The sequence below is a fragment of the Mixophyes fleayi genome, chromosome 10 (genome assembly GCF_038048845.1).
Source record: "Mixophyes fleayi isolate aMixFle1 chromosome 10, aMixFle1.hap1, whole genome shotgun sequence".
Classification (NCBI taxonomy): Eukaryota; Metazoa; Chordata; class Amphibia; order Anura; family Limnodynastidae; genus Mixophyes; species Mixophyes fleayi.
This window is the reverse complement of record NC_134411.1, coordinates 43,309,726-43,330,767: the sequence shown is the minus strand read 5'-3', so window position 1 is coordinate 43,330,767 and position 21,042 is coordinate 43,309,726. Positions and strand designations below refer to the sequence as shown.

Here is a 21,042-nt window from a genome sequence, read left to right as displayed (position 1 = left end):
TGGTGCACAAATATACTGGAAAAGACCTTATATAGAAAACTCCCAGTGCTTCAATTAATAGATAACGAACCTGTGCATTCAATGCCACAATTGCAATTTTAGGGGTCTCAGTTGTCCTAGGCTACATTCACTGGAAGGGAAATGGAGCTTGAGCATTATTCAAAATCGAAATCCATTGATCACTTTGGCAAAAACTATTTTGATGCTGCTTATTGCTATCATAGTCTGCACGGTATACAGAGAAACCATACAAGTCATAGTAATCTAACCATTTGTTTTTGGACAAGCAGCAAAGGGAGATACAATTTAGGTTGTTTCTATCTGGTAATAACATTTCAAATGGATTTCCTAACATTGTAATCTGGATTTTTTGTACTTTTAACTTTGTTCAACATAATAAAAATGAAAAGGTAAGATGTATTTTATGTTAAGAGAAATTGAAATGTTCATCCAATCTGTGTACGCAATAGTATAACACCATAAAGAAGCAGATGAAAACAAATTATTCCAATAAGAAGATGCAGCCCTATTGGCAAACACTGGTATTGCAGTCCTAAAAGAATACTCAAATTGCAATTTCTACAGTTGGTTCCATGGTGTAATGGTTAGCACTTTGGACTTTGAATCCAGCGATCTGAGTTCAAATCTCAGTGGAACCTTGCTTTTGTTTTTTCTTAAAGATGTCATATGAAATGTGAACACAATTCAATATATGTAACTCTAGCTAGCAGAGACAAAATAAAACAAATACAAGAGGCACAAAACAGTATTGTCTGAATAATCAGCTAAATTATTCATGCGGTAAGATATGAAATAAAACAAAACAGAGAGTCTCCATGCAATACCATACATGTGTACTGAGATGGTTGGTACGGTGCAAAGTAGTTAGCACTGCTGCCTCACATGGATCCAATTGAAACCCAGACCATAATCCACTATTGTGGAGTTTGAAATTCCTTATTGTGCAAGGAAAGCTTCTCCTTAAGTGCCCCTGCCCAAATCCAGTCCAAAAAACATACCAATATGCTAATTGGCAAGTGATAAAATTGAGCCCAGTATGCATGTGTATTAGAGAATTTAGACTTGACACCTCACTGGGACAGGGATTAATGAGAATAGATAAATTGTTATTCGTAAAACACTGTATATTATTCAGCCATTATTTCAATAAAGGATAAACACCATGTTAACAGTATATAAAACAGATTTAATGCACAGCAGAAGAATTTACTGCTGCAGTATATTTCATATAAAAGGTAGCTAAAACAAGATACTAAACTGAAAACCTTATGAAAACATTTCTGCATAAGCTTGGGTGTGGGAATTTGTGGTGAATTGGCTAGCATTCTGGCTTTCAAGCTCTTCAGTCTGATTTCACATGTTGTTGAAACCAAATGGCTTCTATTCCTTAGCAATCTGGTTATTAGTTTGGGATATTTTTAATCACAGGACAGTCTTTTAGAGTGGATGTCCACTTCTTGATTACTGTGCAGTTTCTTACTTTGTTTCCGATGATGGTTTTTCTCCTATTACCTGAATCCTGGTACCAATTGCTGTGAGCTTGAAGTACAGGGCTAACAAGTCCATACATTCCACTTTAAGAACCTCAATCAAAGCATTCTTTTGAGCAATAAGGGAGACTTATGGGCAGCCTTACTCTCCCCAAGGAACCTATCAGCCTGATCACATCCTATTGGCACTCTGCTTCAGATAGCTGAGAACCCCAGGAGATTAGGCTCCTAAATTTGCTACAAGACTTGTCCAAAAGAGGATTGTTTGTGAAGTTGACCACACACAGCTTTCCAACACATTGACATTACTATATGGGTATGGGATCTGTTATACAGACACTGCTTATGCAACAGGATGTCAAGTTAATCCAGTGGAAAAATGTAAATACATGCTGCTTTTTCAGTAATAATATCACACATAGATGGTGAGCTAGAGTTTCCTCCTACAGTGATTGTGAAGAGTAATGATAAACACTTCAATAAGGAATGGAATGCCAAAGACATTTTGGGACAGACAGGGATATATTTTAAATGTATTGTAGTAGTAGATTTTAGTCATGGTGCACAAATATACTGGAAAAGACCTTATATAGAAAACTCCCAGTGCTTCAATTAATAGATAACGAACCTGTGCATTCAATGCCACAATTGCAATTTTAGGGGTCTCAGTTGTCCTAGGCTACATTCACTGGAAGGGAAATGGAGCTTGAGCATTATTCAAAATCGAAATCCATTGATCACTTTGGCAAAAACTATTTTGATGCTGCTTATTGCTATCATAGTCTGCACGGTATACAGAGAAACCATACAAGTCATAGTAATCTAACCATTTGTATTTGGACAAGCAGCAAAGGGAGATACAATTTAGGTTGTTTCTATCTGGTAATAACATTTCAAATGGATTTCCTAACATTGTAATCTGGATTTTTTGTACTTTTAACTTTGTTCAACATAATAAAAATGAAAAGGTAAGATGTATTTTATGTTAAGAGAAATTGAAATGTTCATCCAATCTGTGTACGCAATAGTATAACACCATAAAGAAGCAGATGAAAACAAATTATTCCAATAAGAAGATGCAGCCCTATTGGCAAACACTGGTATTGCAGTCCTAAAAGAATACTCAAATTGCAATTTCTACAGTTGGTTCCATGGTGTAATGGTTAGCACTTTGGACTTTGAATCCAGCGATCTGAGTTCAAATCTCAGTGGAACCTTGCTTTTGTTTTTTCTTAAAGATGTCATATGAAATGTGAACACAATTCAATATATGTAACTCTAGCTAGCAGAGACAAAATAAAACAAATACAAGAGGCACAAAACAGTATTGTCTGAATAATCAGCTAAATTATTCATGCGGTAAGATATGAAATAAAACAAAACAGAGAGTCTCCATGCAATACCATACATGTGTACTGAGATGGTTGGTACGGTGCAAAGTAGTTAGCACTGCTGCCTCACATGGATCCAATTGAAACCCAGACCATAATCCACTATTGTGGAGTTTGAAATTCCTTATTGTGCAAGGAAAGCTTCTCCTTAAGTGCCCCTGCCCAAATCCAGTCCAAAAAACATACCAATATGCTAATTGGCAAGTGATAAAATTGAGCCCAGTATGCATGTGTATTAGAGAATTTAGACTTGACACCTCACTGGGACAGGGATTAATGAGAATAGATAAATTGTTATTTGTAAAACACTGTATATTATTCAGCCATTATTTCAATAAAGGATAAACACCATGTTAACAGTATATAAAACAGATTTAATGCACAGCAGAAGAATTTACTGCTGCAGTATATTTCATATAAAAGGTAGCTAAAACAAGATACTAAACTGAAAACCTTATGAAAACATTTCTGCATGAGCTTGGGTGTGGGAATTTGTGGTGAATTGGCTAGCATTCTGGCTTTCAAGCACTTCAGTCTGATTTCACATGTTGTTGAAACCAAATGGCTTCTATTCCTTAGCAATCTGGTTATTAGTTTGGGATATTTTTAATCACGGGACAGTCTTTTAGAGTGGATGTCCACTTCTTGATTACTGTGCAGTTTCTTACTTTGTTTCCGATGATGGTTTTACTCCTATTACCTGAATCCTGGAACCAATTGCTGTGAGCTTGAAGTACAGGGCTAACAAGTCCATACATTCCACTTTAAGAACCTCAATCAAAGCATTCTTTTGAGCAATAAGGGAGACTTATGGGCAGCCTTACTCTCCCCAAGGAACCTATCAGCCTGATCACATCCTATTGGCACTCTGCTTCAGATAGCTGAGAACCCCAGGAGATTAGGCTCCTAAATTTGCTACAAGACTTGTCCAAAAGAGGATTGTCTGTGAAGTTGACCACATACAGCTTTCCAACACATTGACATTACTATATGGGTATGGGATCTGTTATACAGACACTGCTTATGCAACAGGATGTCAAAATAATCCAGTGGAAAAATGTAAATACATGCTGCTTTTTCAGTAATAATATCACACATAGATGGTGAGCTAGAGTTTCCTCCTACAGTGATTGTGAAGAGTAATGATAAACACTTCAATAAGGAATGGAATGCCAAAGACATTTTGGGACAGACAGGGATATATTTTAAATGTATTGTAGTAGTAGATTTTAGTCATGGTGCACAAATATACTGGAAAAGACCTTATATAGAAAACTCCCAGTGCTTCAATTAATAGATAACGAACCTGTGCATTCAATGCCACAATTGCAATTTTAGGGGTCTCAGTTGTCCTAGGCTACATTCACTGGAAGGGAAATGGAGCTTGAGCATTATTCAAAATCGAAATCCATTGATCACTTTGGCAAAAACTATTTTGATGCTGCTTATTGCTATCATAGTCTGCACGGTATACAGAGAAACCATACAAGTCATAGTAATCTAACCATTTGTTTTTGGACAAGCAGCAAAGGGAGATACAATTTAGGTTGTTTCTATCTGGTAATAACATTTCAAATGGATTTCCTAACATTGTAATCTGGATTTTTTGTACTTTTAACTTTGTTCAACATAATAAAAATGAAAAGGTAAGATGTATTTTATTTTAAGAGAAATTGAAATGTTCATCCAATCTGTGTACGCAATAGTATAACACCATAATGAAGCAGATGAAAACAAATTATTCCAATAAGAAGATACAGCCCTATTGGCAAACACTGGTATTGCATTCCTAAAAGAATACTCAAATTGCCATTTCTACAGTTGGTTCTATGGTGTAATGGTTAGCACTTTGGACTTTGAATCCAGCGATCTGAGTTCAAATCTCAGTGGAACCTTGCTTTTGTTTTTTCTTAAAGATGTCATATGAAATGTGAACACAATTCAATATATGTAACTCTAGCTAGCAGAGACAAAATAAAACAAATACAAGAGGCACAAAACAGTATTGTCTGAATAATCAGCTAAATTATTCATGCGGTAAGATATGAAATAAAACAAAACAGAGAGTCTCCATGCAATACCATACATGTGTACTGAGATGGTTGGTACGGTGCAAAGTAGTTAGCACTGCTGCCTCACATGGATCCAATTGAAACCCAGACCATAATCCACTATTGTGGAGTTTGAAATTCCTTATTGTGCAAGGAAAGCTTCTCCTTAAGTGCCCCTGCCCAAATCCAGTCCAAAAAACATACCAATATGCTAATTGGCAAGTGATAAAATTGAGCCCAGTATGCATGTGTATTAGAGAATTTAGACTTGACACCTCACTGGGACAGGGATTAATGAGAATAGATAAATTGTTATTTGTAAAACACTGTATATTATTCAGCCATTATTTCAATAAAGGATAAACACCATGTTAACAGTATATAAAACAGATTTAATGCACAGCAGAAGAATTTACTGCTGCAGTATATTTCATATAAAAGGTAGCTAAAACAAGATACTAAACTGAAAACCTTATGAAAACATTTCTGCATGAGCTTGGGTGTGGGAATTTGTGGTGAATTGGCTAGCATTCTGGCTTTCAAGCACTTCAGTCTGATTTCACATGTTGTTGAAACCAAATGGCTTCTATTCCTTAGCAATCTGGTTATTAGTTTGGGATATTTTTAATCACGGGACAGTCTTTTAGAGTGGATGTCCACTTCTTGATTACTGTGCAGTTTCTTACTTTGTTTCCGATGATGGTTTTACTCCTATTACCTGAATCCTGGAACCAATTGCTGTGAGCTTGAAGTACATTGCTAACAAGTCCATACATTCCACTTTAAGAACCTCAATCAAAGCATTCTTTTGAGCAATAAGGGAGACTTATGGGCAGCCTTACTCTCCCCAAGGAACCTATCAGCCTGATCACATCCTATTGGCACTCTGCTTCAGATAGCTGAGAACCCCAGGAGATTAGGCTCCTAAATTTGCTACAAGACTTGTCCAAAAGAGGATTGTCTGTGAAGTTGACCACACACAGCTTTCCAACACATTGACATTACTATATGGGTATGGGATCTGTTATACAGACACTGCTTATGCAACAGGATGTCAAAATAATCCAGTGGAAAAATGTAAATACATGCTGCTTTTTCAGTAATAATATCACACATAGATGGTGAGCTAGAGTTTCCTCCTACAGTGATTGTGAAGAGTAATGATAAACACTTCAATAAGGAATGGAATGCCAAAGACATTTTGGGACAGACAGGGATATATTTTAAATGTATTGTAGTAGTAGATTTTAGTCATGGTGCACAAATATACTGGAAAAGACCGTATATAGAAAACTCCCAGTGCTTCAATTAATAGATAACGAACCTGTGCATTCAATGCCACAATTGCAATTTTAGGGGTCTCAGTTGTCCTAGGCTACATTCACTGGAAGGGAAATGGAGCTTGAGCATTATTCAAAATCGAAATCCATTGATCACTTTGGCAAAAACTATTTTGATGCTGCTTATTGCTATCATAGTCTGCACGGTATACAGAGAAACCATACAAGTCATAGTAATCTAACCATTTGTTTTTGGACAAGCAGCAAAGGGAGATACAATTTAGGTTGTTTCTATCTGGTAATAACATTTCAAATGGATTTCCTAACATTGTAATCTGGATTTTTTGTACTTTTAACTTTGTTCAACATAATAAAAATGAAAAGGTAAGATGTATTTTATGTTAAGAGAAATTGAAATGTTCATCCAATCTGTGTACGCAATAGTATAACACCATAAAGAAGCAGATGAAAACAAATTATTCCAATAAGAAGATGCAGCCCTATTGGCAAACACTGGTATTGCAGTCCTAAAAGAATACTCAAATTGAAATTTCTACAGTTGGTTCCATGGTGTAATGGTTAGCACTTTGGACTTTGAATCCAGCGATCTGAGTTCAAATCTCAGTGGAACCTTGCTTTTGTTTTTTCTTAAAGATGTCATATGAAATGTGAACACAATTCAATATATGTAACTCTAGCTAGCAGAGACAAAAGAAAACAAATACAAGAGGCACAAAACAGTATTGTCTGAATAATCAGCTAAATTATTCATGCGGTAAGATATGAAATAAAACAAAACAGAGAGTCTCCATGCAATACCATACATGTGTACTGAGATGGTTGGTACGGTGCAAAGTAGTTAGCACTGCTGCCTCACATGGATCCAATTGAAACCCAGACCATAATCCACTATTGTGGAGTTTGAAATTCCTTATTGTGCAAGGAAAGCTTCTCCTTAAGTGCCCCTGCCCAAATCCAGTCCAAAAAACATACCAATATGCTAATTGGCAAGTGATAAAATTGAGCCCAGTATGCATGTGTATTAGAGAATTTAGACTTGACACCTCACTGGGACAGGGATTAATGAGAATAGATAAATTGTTATTTGTAAAACACTGTATATTATTCAGCCATTATTTCAATAAAGGATAAACACCATGTTAACAGTATATAAAACAGATTTAATGCACAGCAGAAGAATTTACTGCTGCAGTATATTTCATATAAAAGGTAGCTAAAACAAGATACTAAACTGAAAACCTTATGAAAACATTTCTGCATGAGCTTGGGTGTGGGAATTTGTGGTGAATTGGCTAGCATTCTGGCTTTCAAGCACTTCAGTCTGATTTCACATGTTGTTGAAACCAAATGGCTTCTATTCCTTAGCAATCTGGTTATTAGTTTGGGATATTTTTAATCACGGGACAGTCTTTTAGAGTGGATGTCCACTTCTTGATTACTGTGCAGTTTCTTACTTTGTTTCCGATGATGGTTTTACTCCTATTACCTGAATCCTGGAACCAATTGCTGTGAGCTTGAAGTACAGGGCTAACAAGTCCATACATTCCACTTTAAGAACCTCAATCAAAGCATTCTTTTGAGCAATAAGGGAGACTTATGGGCAGCCTTACTCTCCCCAAGGAACCTATCAGCCTGATCATATCCTATTGGCACTCTGCTTCAGATAGCTGAGAGCCCCAGGAGATTAGGCTCCTAAATTTGTTACAAGACTTGTCCAAAAGAGGATTGTCTGTGAAGTTGACCACACACAGCTTTCCAACACATTGACATTACTATATGGGTATGGGATCTGTTATACAGACACTGCTTATGCAACAGGATGTCAAGATAATCCAGCGGAAAAATGTAAATACATGCTGCTTTTTCAGTAATAATATCACACATAGATGGTGAGCTAGAGTTTCCTCCTACAGTGATTGTGAAGAGTAATGATAAACACTTCAATAAGGAATGGAATGCCAAAGACATTTTGGGACAGACAGGGATATATTTTAAATGTATTGTAGTAGTAGATTTTAGTCATGGTGCACAAATATACTGGAAAAGACCTTATATAGAAAACTCCCAGTGCTTCAATTAATAGATAACGAACCTGTGCATTCAATGCCACAATTGCAATTTTAGGGGTCTCAGTTGTCCTAGGCTACATTCACTGGAAGGGAAATGGAGCTTGAGCATTATTCAAAATCGAAATCCATTGATCACTTTGGCAAAAACTATTTTGATGCTGCTTATTGCTATCATAGTCTGCACGGTATACAGAGAAACCATACAAGTCATAGTAATCTAACCATTTGTATTTGGACAAGCAGCAAAGGGAGATACAATTTAGGTTGTTTCTATCTGGTAATAACATTTCAAATGGATTTCCTAACATTGTAATCTGGATTTTTTGTACTTTTAACTTTGTTCAACATAATAAAAATGAAAAGGTAAGATGTATTTTATGTTAAGAGAAATTGAAATGTTCATCCAATCTGTGTACGCAATAGTATAACACCATAAAGAAGCAGATGAAAACAAATTATTCCAATAAGAAGATGCAGCCCTATTGGCAAACACTGGTATTGCAGTCCTAAAAGAATACTCAAATTGCAATTTCTACAGTTGGTTCCATAGTGTAATGGTTAGCACTTTGGACTTTGAATCCAGCGATCTGAGTTCAAATCTCAGTGGAACCTTGCTTTTGTTTTTTCTTAAAGATGTCATATGAAATGTGAACACAATTCAATATATGTAACTCTAGCTAGCAGAGACAAAATAAAACAAATACAAGAGGCACAAAACAGTATTGTCTGAATAATCAGCTAAATTATTCATGCGGTAAGATATGAAATAAAACAAAACAGAGAGTCTCCATGCAATACCATACATGTGTACTGAGATGGTTGGTACGGTGCAAAGTAGTTAGCACTGCTGCCTCACATGGATCCAATTGAAACCCAGACCATAATCCACTATTGTGGAGTTTGAAATTCCTTATTGTGCAAGGAAAGCTTCTCCTTAAGTGCCCCTGCCCAAATCCAGTCCAAAAAACATACCAATATGCTAATTGGCAAGTGATAAAATTGAGCCCAGTATGCATGTGTATTAGAGAATTTAGACTTGACACCTCACTGGGACAGGGATTAATGAGAATAGATAAATTGTTATTTGTAAAACACTGTATATTATTCAGCCATTATTTCAATAAAGGATAAACACCATGTTAACAGTATATAAAACAGATTTAATGCACAGCAGAAGAATTTACTGCTGCAGTATATTTCATATAAAAGGTAGCTAAAACAAGATACTAAACTGAAAACCTTATGAAAACATTTCTGCATGAGCTTGGGTGTGGGAATTTGTGGTGAATTGGCTAGCATTCTGGCTTTCAAGCACTTCAGTCTGATTTCACATGTTGTTGAAACCAAATGGCTTCTATTCCTTAGCAATCTGGTTATTAGTTTGGGATATTTTTAATCACGGGACAGTCTTTTAGAGTGGATGTCCACTTCTTGATTACTGTGCAGTTTCTTACTTTGTTTCCGATGATGGTTTTACTCCTATTACCTGAATCCTGGAACCAATTGCTGTGAGCTTGAAGTACATTGCTAACAAGTCCATACATTCCACTTTAAGAACCTCAATCAAAGCATTCTTTTGAGCAATAAGGGAGACTTATGGGCAGCCTTACTCTCCCCAAGGAACCTATCAGCCTGATCACATCCTATTGGCACTCTGCTTCAGATAGCTGAGAACCCCAGGAGATTAGGCTCCTAAATTTGCTACAAGACTTGTCCAAAAGAGGATTGTCTGTGAAGTTGACCACACACAGCTTTCCAACACATTGACATTACTATATGGGTATGGGATCTGTTATACAGACACTGCTTATGCAACAGGATGTCAAAATAATCCAGTGGAAAAATGTAAATACATGCTGCTTTTTCAGTAATAATATCACACATAGATGGTGAGCTAGAGTTTCCTCCTACAGTGATTGTGAAGAGTAATGATAAACACTTCAATAAGGAATGGAATGCCAAAGACATTTTGGGACAGACAGGGATATATTTTAAATGTATTGTAGTAGTAGATTTTAGTCATGGTGCACAAATATACTGGAAAAGACCTTATATAGAAAACTCCCAGTGCTTCAATTAATAGATAACGAACCTGTGCATTCAATGCCACAATTGCAATTTTAGGGGTCTCAGTTGTCCTAGGCTACATTCACTGGAAGGGAAATGGAGCTTGAGCATTATTCAAAATCGAAATCCATTGATCACTTTGGCAAAAACTATTTTGATGCTGCTTATTGCTATCATAGTCTGCACGGTATACAGAGAAACCATACAAGTCATAGTAATCTAACCATTTGTATTTGGACAAGCAGCAAAGGGAAATACAATTTAGGTTGTTTCTATCTGGTAATAATATTTCAAATGGATTTCCTAACATTGTAATCTGGATTTTTTGTACTTTTAACTTTGTTCAACATAATAAAAATGAAAAGGTAAGATGTATTTTATTTTAAGAGAAATTGAAATGTTCATCCAATCTGTGTACGCAATAGTATAACACCATAATGAAGCAGATGAAAACAAATTATTCCAATAAGAAGATACAGCCCTATTGGCAAACACTGGTATTGCATTCCTAAAAGAATACTCAAATTGCCATTTCTACAGTTGGTTCTATGGTGTAATGGTTAGCACTTTGGACTTTGAATCCAGCGATCTGAGTTCAAATCTCAGTGGAACCTTGCTTTTGTTTTTTCTTAAAGATGTCATATGAAATGTGAACACAATTCAATATATGTAACTCTAGCTAGCAGAGACAAAAGAAAACAAATACAAGAGGCACAAAACAGTATTGTCTGAATAATCAGCTAAATTATTCATGCGGTAAGATATGAAATAAAACAAAACAGAGAGTCTCCATGCAATACCATACATGTGTACTGAGATGGTTGGTACGGTGCAAAGTAGTTAGCACTGCTGCCTCACATGGATCCAATTGAAACCCAGACCATAATCCACTATTGTGGAGTTTGAAATTCCTTATTGTGCAAGGAAAGCTTCTCCTTAAGTGCCCCTGCCCAAATCCAGTCCAAAAAACATACCAATATGCTAATTGGCAAGTGATAAAATTGAGCCCAGTATGCATGTGTATTAGAGAATTTAGACTTGACACCTCACTGGGACAGGGATTAATGAGAATAGATAAATTGTTATTTGTAAAACACTGTATATTATTCAGCCATTATTTCAATAAAGGATAAACACCATGTTAACAGTATATAAAACAGATTTAATGCACAGCAGAAGAATTTACTGCTGCAGTATATTTCATATAAAAGGTAGCTAAAACAAGATACTAAACTGAAAACCTTATGAAAACATTTCTGCATGAGCTTGGGTGTGGGAATTTGTGGTGAATTGGCTAGCATTCTGGCTTTCAAGCACTTCAGTCTGATTTCACATGTTGTTGAAACCAAATGGCTTCTATTCCTTAGCAATCTGGTTATTAGTTTGGGATATTTTTAATCACGGGACAGTCTTTTAGAGTGGATGTCCACTTCTTGATTACTGTGCAGTTTCTTACTTTGTTTCCGATGATGGTTTTACTCCTATTACCTGAATCCTGGAACCAATTGCTGTGAGCTTGAAGTACATTGCTAACAAGTCCATACATTCCACTTTAAGAACCTCAATCAAAGCATTCTTTTGAGCAATAAGGGAGACTTATGGGCAGCCTTACTCTCCCCAAGGAACCTATCAGCCTGATCACATCCTATTGGCACTCTGCTTCAGATAGCTGAGAACCCCAGGAGATTAGGCTCCTAAATTTGCTACAAGACTTGTCCAAAAGAGGATTGTCTGTGAAGTTGACCACACACAGCTTTCCAACACATTGACATTACTATATGGGTATGGGATCTGTTATACAGACACTGCTTATGCAACAGGATGTCAAAATAATCCAGTGGAAAAATGTAAATACATGCTGCTTTTTCAGTAATAATATCACACATAGATGGTGAGCTAGAGTTTCCTCCTACAGTGATTGTGAAGAGTAATGATAAACACTTCAATAAGGAATGGAATGCCAAAGACATTTTGGGACAGACAGGGATATATTTTAAATGTATTGTAGTAGTAGATTTTAGTCATGGTGCACAAATATACTGGAAAAGACCTTATATAGAAAACTCCCAGTGCTTCAATTAATAGATAACGAACCTGTGCATTCAATGCCACAATTGCAATTTTAGGGGTCTCAGTTGTCCTAGGCTACATTCACTGGAAGGGAAATGGAGCTTGAGCATTATTCAAAATCGAAATCCATTGATCACTTTGGCAAAAACTATTTTGATGCTGCTTATTGCTATCATAGTCTGCACGGTATACAGAGAAACCATACAAGTCATAGTAATCTAACCATTTGTATTTGGACAAGCAGCAAAGGGAAATACAATTTAGGTTGTTTCTATCTGGTAATAATATTTCAAATGGATTTCCTAACATTGTAATCTTTATTTTTTGTACTTTTAACTTTGTTCAACATAATAAAAATGAAAAGGTAAGATGTATTTTATTTTAAGAGAAATTGAAATGTTCATCCAATCTGTGTACGCAATAGTATAACACCATAATGAAGCAGATGAAAACAAATTATTCCAATAAGAAGATACAGCCCTATTGGCAAACACTGGTATTGCATTCCTAAAAGAATACTCAAATTGCCATTTCTACAGTTGGTTCTATGGTGTAATGGTTAGCACTTTGGACTTTGAATCCAGCGATCTGAGTTCAAATCTCAGTGGAACCTTGCTTTTGTTTTTTCTTAAAGATGTCATATGAAATGTGAACACAATTCAATATATGTAAGTCTAGCTAGCAGAGACAAAAGAAAACAAATACAAGAGGCACAAAACAGTATTGTCTGAATAATCAGCTAAATTATTCATGCGGTAAGATATGAAATAAAACAAAACAGAGAGTCTCCATGCAATACCATACATGTGTACTGAGATGGTTGGTACGGTGCAAAGTAGTTAGCACTGCTGCCTCACATGGATCCAATTGAAACCCAGACCATAATCCACTATTGTGGAGTTTGAAATTCCTTATTGTGCAAGGAAAGCTTCTCCTTAAGTGCCCCTGCCCAAATCCAGTCCAAAAAACATACCAATATGCTAATTGGCAAGTGATAAAATTGAGCCCAGTATGCATGTGTATTAGAGAATTTAGACTTGACACCTCACTGGGACAGGGATTAATGAGAATAGATAAATTGTTATTTGTAAAACACTGTATATTATTCAGCCATTATTTCAATAAAGGATAAACACCATGTTAACAGTATATAAAACAGATTTAATGCACAGCAGAAGAATTTACTGCTGCAGTATATTTCATATAAAAGGTAGCTAAAACAAGATACTAAACTGAAAACCTTATGAAAACATTTCTGCATGAGCTTGGGTGTGGGAATTTGTGGTGAATTGGCTAGCATTCTGGCTTTCAAGCACTTCAGTCTGATTTCACATGTTGTTGAAACCAAATGGCTTCTATTCCTTAGCAATCTGGTTATTAGTTTGGGATATTTTTAATCACGGGACAGTCTTTTAGAGTGGATGTCCACTTCTTGATTACTGTGCAGTTTCTTACTTTGTTTCCGATGATGGTTTTACTCCTATTACCTGAATCCTGGAACCAATTGCTGTGAGCTGGAAGTACATTGCTAACAAGTCCATACATTCCACTTTAAGAACCTCAATCAAAGCATTCTTTTGAGCAATAAGGGAGACTTATGGGCAGCCTTACTCTCCCCAAGGAACCTATCAGCCTGATCACATCCTATTGGCACTCTGCTTCAGATAGCTGAGAACCCCAGGAGATTAGGCTCCTAAATTTGCTACAAGACTTGTCCAAAAGAGGATTGTCTGTGAAGTTGACCACACACAGCTTTCCAACACATTGACATTACTATATGGGTATGGGATCTGTTATACAGACACTGCTTATGCAACAGGATGTCAAAATAATCCAGTGGAAAAATGTAAATACATGCTGCTTTTTCAGTAATAATATCACACATAGATGGTGAGCTAGAGTTTCCTCCTACAGTGATTGTGAAGAGTAATGATAAACACTTCAATAAGGAATGGAATGCCAAAGACATTTTGGGACAGACAGGGATATATTTTAAATGTATTGTAGTAGTAGATTTTAGTCATGGTGCACAAATATACTGGAAAAGACCTTATATAGAAAACTCCCAGTGCTTCAATTAATAGATAACGAACCTGTGCATTCAATGCCACAATTGCAATTTTAGGGGTCTCAGTTGTCCTAGGCTACATTCACTGGAAGGGAAATGGAGCTTGAGCATTATTCAAAATCGAAATCCATTGATCACTTTGGCAAAAACTATTTTGATGCTGCTTATTGCTATCATAGTCTGCACGGTATACAGAGAAACCATACAAGTCATAGTAATCTAACCATTTGTATTTGGACAAGCAGCAAAGGGAAATACAATTTAGGTTGTTTCTATCTGGTAATAATATTTCAAATGGATTTCCTAACATTGTAATCTGGATTTTTTGTACTTTTAACTTTGTTCAACATAATAAAAATGAAAAGGTAAGATGTATTTTATGTTAAGAGAAATTGAAATGTTCATCCAATCTGTGTACGCAATAGTATAACACCATAAAGAAGCAGATGAAAACAAATTATTACAATAAGAAGATGCAGCCCTATTGGCAAACACTGGTATTGCAGTCCTAAAAGAATACTCAAATTGCAATTTCTACAGTTGGTTCCATGGTGTAATGGTTAGCACTTTGGACTTTGAATCCAGCGATCTGAGTTCAAATCTCAGTGGAACCTTGCTTTTGTTTTTTCTTAAAGATGTCATATGAAATGTGAACACAATTCAATATATGTAACTCTAGCTAGCAGAGACAAAATAAAACAAATACAAGAGGCACAAAACAGTATTGTCTGAATAATCAGCTAAATTATTCATGCGGTAAGATATGAAATAAAACAAAACAGAGAGTCTCCATGCAATACCATACATGTGTACTGAGATGGTTGGTACGGTGCAAAGTAGTTAGCACTGCTGCCTCACATGGATCCAATTGAAACCCAGACCATAATCCACTATTGTGGAGTTTGAAATTCCTTATTGTGCAAGGAAAGCTTCTCCTTAAGTGCCCCTGCCCAAATCCAGTCCAAAAAACATACCAATATGCTAATTGGCAAGTGATAAAATTGAGCCCAGTATGCATGTGTATTAGAGAATTTAGACTTGACACCTCACTGGGACAGGGATTAATGAGAATAGATAAATTGTTATTTGTAAAACACTGTATATTATTCAGCCATTATTTCAATAAAGGATAAACACCATGTTAACAGTATATAAAACAGATTTAATGCACAGCAGAAGAATTTACTGCTGCAGTATATTTCATATAAAAGGTAGCTAAAACAAGATACTAAACTGAAAACCTTATGAAAACATTTCTGCATGAGCTTGGGTGTGGGAATTTGTGGTGAATTGGCTAGCATTCTGGCTTTCAAGCACTTCAGTCTGATTTCACATGTTGTTGAAACCAAATGGTTTCTATTCCTTAGCAATCTGGTTATTAGTTTGGGATATTTTTAATCACGGGACAGTCTTTTAGAGTGGATGTCCACTTCTTGATTACTGTGCAGTTTCTTACTTTGTTTCCGATGATGGTTTTACTCCTATTACCTGAATCCTGGAACCAATTGCTGTGAGCTTGAAGTACAGGGCTAACAAGTCCATACATTCCACTTTAAGAACCTCAATCAAAGCATTCTTTTGAGCAATAAGGGAGACTTATGGGCAGCCTTACTCTCCCCAAGGAACCTATCAGCCTGATCACATCCTATTGGCACTCTGCTTCAGATAGCTGAGAGCCCCAGGAGATTAGGCTCCTAAATTTGTTACAAGACTTGTCCAAAAGAGGATTGTCTGTGAAGTTGACCACACACAGCTTTCCAACACATTGACATTACTATATGGGTATGGGATCTGTTATACAGACACTGCTTATGCAACAGGATGTCAAGATAATCCAGCGGAAAAATGTAAATACATGCTGCTTTTTCAGTAATAATATCACACATAGATGGTGAGCTAGAGTTTCCTCCTACAGTGATTGTGAAGAGTAATGATAAACACTTCAATAAGGAATGGAATGCCAAAGACATTTTGGGACAGACAGGGATATATTTTAAATGTATTGTAGTAGTAGATTTTAGTCATGGTGCACAAATATACTGGAAAAGACCTTATATAGAAAACTCCCAGTGCTTCAATTAATAGATAACAAACCTGTGCATTCAATGCCACAATTGCAATTTTAGGGGTCTCAGTTGTCCTAGGCTACATTCACTGGAAGGGAAATGGAGCTTGAGCATTATTCAAAATCGAAATCCATTGATCACTTTGGCAAAAACTATTTTGATGCTGCTTATTGCTATCATAGTCTGCACGGTATACAGAGAAACCATACAAGTCATAGTAATCTAACCATTTGTATTTGGACAAGCAGCAAAGGGAGATACAATTTAGGTTGTTTCTATCTGGTAATAACATTTCAAATGGATTTCCTAACATTGTAATCTGGATTTTTTGTACTTTTAACTTTGTTCAACATAATAAAAATGAAAAGGTAAGATGTATTTTATGTTAAGAGAAATTGAAATGTTCATCCAATCTGTGTACGCAATAGTATAACACCATAAAGAAGCAGATGAAAACAAATTATTCCAATAAGAAGATGCAGCCCTATTGGCAAACACTGGTATTGCAGTCCTAAAAGAATACTCAAATTGCAATTTCTACAGTTGGTTCCATGGTGTAATGGTTAGCACTTTGGACTTTGAATCCAGCGATCTGAGTTCAAATCTCAGTGGAACCTTGCTTTTGTTTTTTCTTAAAGATGTCATATGAAATGTGAACACAATTCAATATATGTAACTCTAGCTAGCAGAGACAAAATAAAACAAATACAAGAGGCACAAAACAGTATTGTCTGAATAATCAGCTAAATTATTCATGCGGTAAGATATGAAATAAAACAAAACAGAGAGTCTCCATGCAATACCATACATGTGTACTGAGATGGTTGGTACGGTGCAAAGTAGTTAGCACTGCTGCCTCACATGGATCCAATTGAAACCCAGACCATAATCCACTATTGTGGAGTTTGAAATTCCTTATTGTGCAAGGAAAGCTTCTCCTTAAGTGCCCCTGCCCAAATCCAGTCCAAAAAACATACCAATATGCTAATTGGCAAGTGATAAAATTGAGCCCAGTATGCATGTGTATTAGAGAATTTAGACTTGACACCTCACTGGGACAGGGATTAATGAGAATAGATAAATTGTTATTTGTAAAACACTGTATATTATTCAGCCATTATTTCAATAAAGGATAAACACCATGTTAACAGTATATAAAACAGATTTAATGCACAGCAGAAGAATTTACTGCTGCAGTATATTTCATATAAAAGGTAGCTAAAACAAGATACTAAACTGAAAACATTTCTGCATGAGCTTGGGTGTGGGAATTTGTGGTGAATTGGCTAGCATTCTGGCTTTCAAGCACTTCAGTCTGATTTCACATGTTGTTGAAACCAAATGGCTTCTATTCCTTAGCAATCTGGTTATTAGTTTGGGATATTTTTAATCACGGGACAGTCTTTTAGAGTGGATGTCCACTTCTTGATTACTGTGCAGTTTCTTACTTTGTTTCCGATGATGGTTTTACTCCTATTACCTGAATCCTGGAACCAATTGCTGTGAGCTTGAAGTACATTGCTAACAAGTCCATACATTCCACTTTAAGAACCTCAATCAAAGCATTCTTTTGAGCAATAAGGGAGACTTATGGGCAGCCTTACTCTCCCCAAGGAACCTATCAGCCTGATCACATCCTATTGGCACTCTGCTTCAGATAGCTGAGAACCCCAGGAGATTAGGCTCCTAAATTTGCTACAAGACTTGTCCAAAAGAGGATTGTCTGTGAAGTTGACCACACACAGCTTTCCAACACATTGACATTACTATATGGGTATGGGATCTGTTATACAGACACTGCTTATGCAACAGGATGTCAAAATAATCCAGTGGAAAAATGTAAATACATGCTGCTTTTTCAGTAATAATATCACACATAGATGGTGAGCTAGAGTTTCCTCCTACAGTGATTGTGAAGAGTAATGATAAACACTTCAATAAGGAATGGAATGCCAAAGACATTTTGGGACAGACAGGGATATATTTTAAATGTATTGTAGTAGTAGATTTTAGTCATGGTGCACAAATATACTGGAAAAGACCTTATATAGAAAACTCCCAGTGCTTCAATTAATAGATAACGAACCTGTGCATTCAATGCCACAATTGCAATTTTAGGGGTCTCAGTTGTCCTAGGCTACATTCACTGGAAGGGAAATGGAGCTTGAGCATTATTCAAAATCGAAATCCATTGATCACTTTGGCAAAAACTATTTTGATGCTGCTTATTGCTATCATAGTCTGCACGGTATACAGAGAAACCATACAAGTCATAGTAATCTAACCATTTGTATTTGGACAAGCAGCAAAGGGAAATACAATTTAGGTTGTTTCTATCTGGTAATAATATTTCAAATGGATTTCCTAACATTGTAATCTGGATTTTTTGTACTTTTAACTTTGTTCAACATAATAAAAATGAAAAGGTAAGATGTATTTTATTTTAAGAGAAATTGAAATGTTCATCCAATCTGTGTACGCAATAGTATAACACCATAATGAAGCAGATGAAAACAAATTATTCCAATAAGAAGATACAGCCCTATTGGCAAACACTGGTATTGCATTCCTAAAAGAATACTCAAATTGCCATTTCTACAGTTGGTTCTATGGTGTAATGGTTAGCACTTTGGACTTTGAATCCAGCGATCTGAGTTCAAATCTCAGTGGAACCTTGCTTTTGTTTTTTCTTAAAGATGTCATATGAAATGTGAACACAATTCAATATATGTAACTCTAGCTAGCAGAGACAAAAGAAAACAAATACAAGAGGCACAAAACAGTATTGTCTGAATAATCAGCTAAATTATTCATGCGGTAAGATATGAAATAAAACAAAACAGAGAGTCTCCATGCAATACCATACATGTGTACTGAGATGGTTGGTACGGTGCAAAGTAGTTAGCACTGCTGCCTCACATGGATCCAATTGAAACCCAGACCATAATCCACTATTGTGGAGTTTGAAATTCCTTATTGTGCAAGGAAAGCTTCTCCTTAAGTGCCCCTGCCCAAATCCAGTCCAAAAAACATACCAATATGCTAATTGGCAAGTGATAAAATTGAGCCCAGTATGCATGTGTATTAGAGAATTTAGACTTGACACCTCACTGGGACAGGGATTAATGAGAATAGATAAATTGTTATTTGTAAAACACTGTATATTATTCAGCCATTATTTCAATAAAGGATAAACACCATGTTAACAGTATATAAAACAGATTTAATGCACAGCAGAAGAATTTACTGCTGCAGTATATTTCATATAAAAGGTAGCTAAAACAAGATACTAAACTGAAAACCTTATGAAAACATTTCTGCATGAGCTTGGGTGTGGGAATTTGTGGTGAATTGGCTAGCATTCTGGCTTTCAAGCACTTCAGTCTGATTTCACATGTTGTTGAAACCAAATGGCTTCTATTCCTTAGCAATCTGGTTATTAGTTTGGGATATTTTTAATCACGGGACAGTCTTTTAGAGTGGATGTCCACTTCTTGATTACTGTGCAGTTTCTTACTTTGTTTCCGATGATGGTTTTACTCCTATTACCTGAATCCTGGAACCAATTGCTGTGAGCTGGAAGTACATTGCTAACAAGTCCATACATTCCACTTTAAGAACCTCAATCAAAGCATTCTTTTGAGCAATAAGGGAGACTTATGGGCAGCCTTACTCTCCCCAAGGAACCTATCAGCCTGATCACATCCTATTGGCACTCTGCTTCAGATAGCTGAGAACCCCAGGAGATTAGGCTCCTAAATTTGCTACAAGACTTGTCCAAAAGAGGATTGTCTGTGAAGTTGACCACACACAGCTTTCCAACACATTGACATTACTATATGGGTATGGGATCTGTTATACAGACACTGCTTATGCAACAGGATGTCAAAATAATCCAGTGGAAAAATGTAAATACATGCTGCTTTTTCAGTAATAATATCACACATAGATGGTGAGCTAGAGTTTCCTCCTACAGTGATTGTGAAGAGTAATGATAAACACTTCAATAAGGAATGGAATGCCAAAGACATTTTGGGACAGACAGGGATATATTTTAAATGTATTGTAGTAGTAGATTTTAGTCATGGTGCACAAATATACTGGAAAAGACCTTATATAGAAAACTCCCAGTGCTTCAATTAATAGATAACGAACCTGTGCATTCAATGCCACAATTGCAATTTTAGGGGTCTCAGTTGTCCTAGGCTACATTCACTGGAAGGGAAATGGAGCTTGAGCATTATTCAAAATCGAAATCCATTGATCACTTTGGCAAAAACTATTTTGATGCTGCTTATTGCTATCATAGTCTGCACGGTATACAGAGAAACCATACAAGTCATAGTAATCTAACCATTTGTATTTGGACAAGCAGCAAAGGGAAATACAATTTAGGTTGTTTCTATCTGGTAATAATATTTCAAATGGATTTCCTAACATTGTAATCT

The 21,042-nt window shown here is 36.1% G+C and overlaps 10 non-coding genes across 10 annotated transcripts; all 10 read left to right on the top strand.

Moving 5' to 3' along the window:
- Nucleotides 1-587: 587 nt before the first annotated feature.
- On the top strand, nt 588-659 carry TRNAQ-UUG (transfer RNA glutamine (anticodon UUG)). Its single transcript has one exon. It is a non-coding gene; the product is annotated as a tRNA-Gln (tRNA).
- Nucleotides 660-2,656: 1,997 nt separating this feature from the next.
- TRNAQ-UUG (transfer RNA glutamine (anticodon UUG)) lies at nt 2,657-2,728 on the top strand. The gene has a single exon. It is a non-coding gene; the product is annotated as a tRNA-Gln (tRNA).
- A 1,997-nt stretch (nt 2,729-4,725) lies between these two features.
- TRNAQ-UUG (transfer RNA glutamine (anticodon UUG)) lies at nt 4,726-4,797 on the top strand. Its single transcript has one exon. It is a non-coding gene; the product is annotated as a tRNA-Gln (tRNA).
- A 1,997-nt stretch (nt 4,798-6,794) lies between these two features.
- Nucleotides 6,795-6,866, top strand: TRNAQ-UUG (transfer RNA glutamine (anticodon UUG)). Its single transcript has one exon. It is a non-coding gene; the product is annotated as a tRNA-Gln (tRNA).
- A 1,997-nt stretch (nt 6,867-8,863) lies between these two features.
- Nucleotides 8,864-8,935, top strand: TRNAQ-UUG (transfer RNA glutamine (anticodon UUG)). Its single transcript has one exon. It is a non-coding gene; the product is annotated as a tRNA-Gln (tRNA).
- Nucleotides 8,936-10,932: 1,997 nt separating this feature from the next.
- On the top strand, nt 10,933-11,004 carry TRNAQ-UUG (transfer RNA glutamine (anticodon UUG)). The gene has a single exon. It is a non-coding gene; the product is annotated as a tRNA-Gln (tRNA).
- A 1,997-nt stretch (nt 11,005-13,001) lies between these two features.
- TRNAQ-UUG (transfer RNA glutamine (anticodon UUG)) lies at nt 13,002-13,073 on the top strand. Its single transcript has one exon. It is a non-coding gene; the product is annotated as a tRNA-Gln (tRNA).
- Nucleotides 13,074-15,070: 1,997 nt separating this feature from the next.
- TRNAQ-UUG (transfer RNA glutamine (anticodon UUG)) lies at nt 15,071-15,142 on the top strand. The gene has a single exon. It is a non-coding gene; the product is annotated as a tRNA-Gln (tRNA).
- Nucleotides 15,143-17,139: 1,997 nt separating this feature from the next.
- TRNAQ-UUG (transfer RNA glutamine (anticodon UUG)) lies at nt 17,140-17,211 on the top strand. Its single transcript has one exon. It is a non-coding gene; the product is annotated as a tRNA-Gln (tRNA).
- Nucleotides 17,212-19,197: 1,986 nt separating this feature from the next.
- TRNAQ-UUG (transfer RNA glutamine (anticodon UUG)) lies at nt 19,198-19,269 on the top strand. Its single transcript has one exon. It is a non-coding gene; the product is annotated as a tRNA-Gln (tRNA).
- The last annotated feature ends 1,773 nt before the right edge of the window (nt 19,270-21,042 follow it).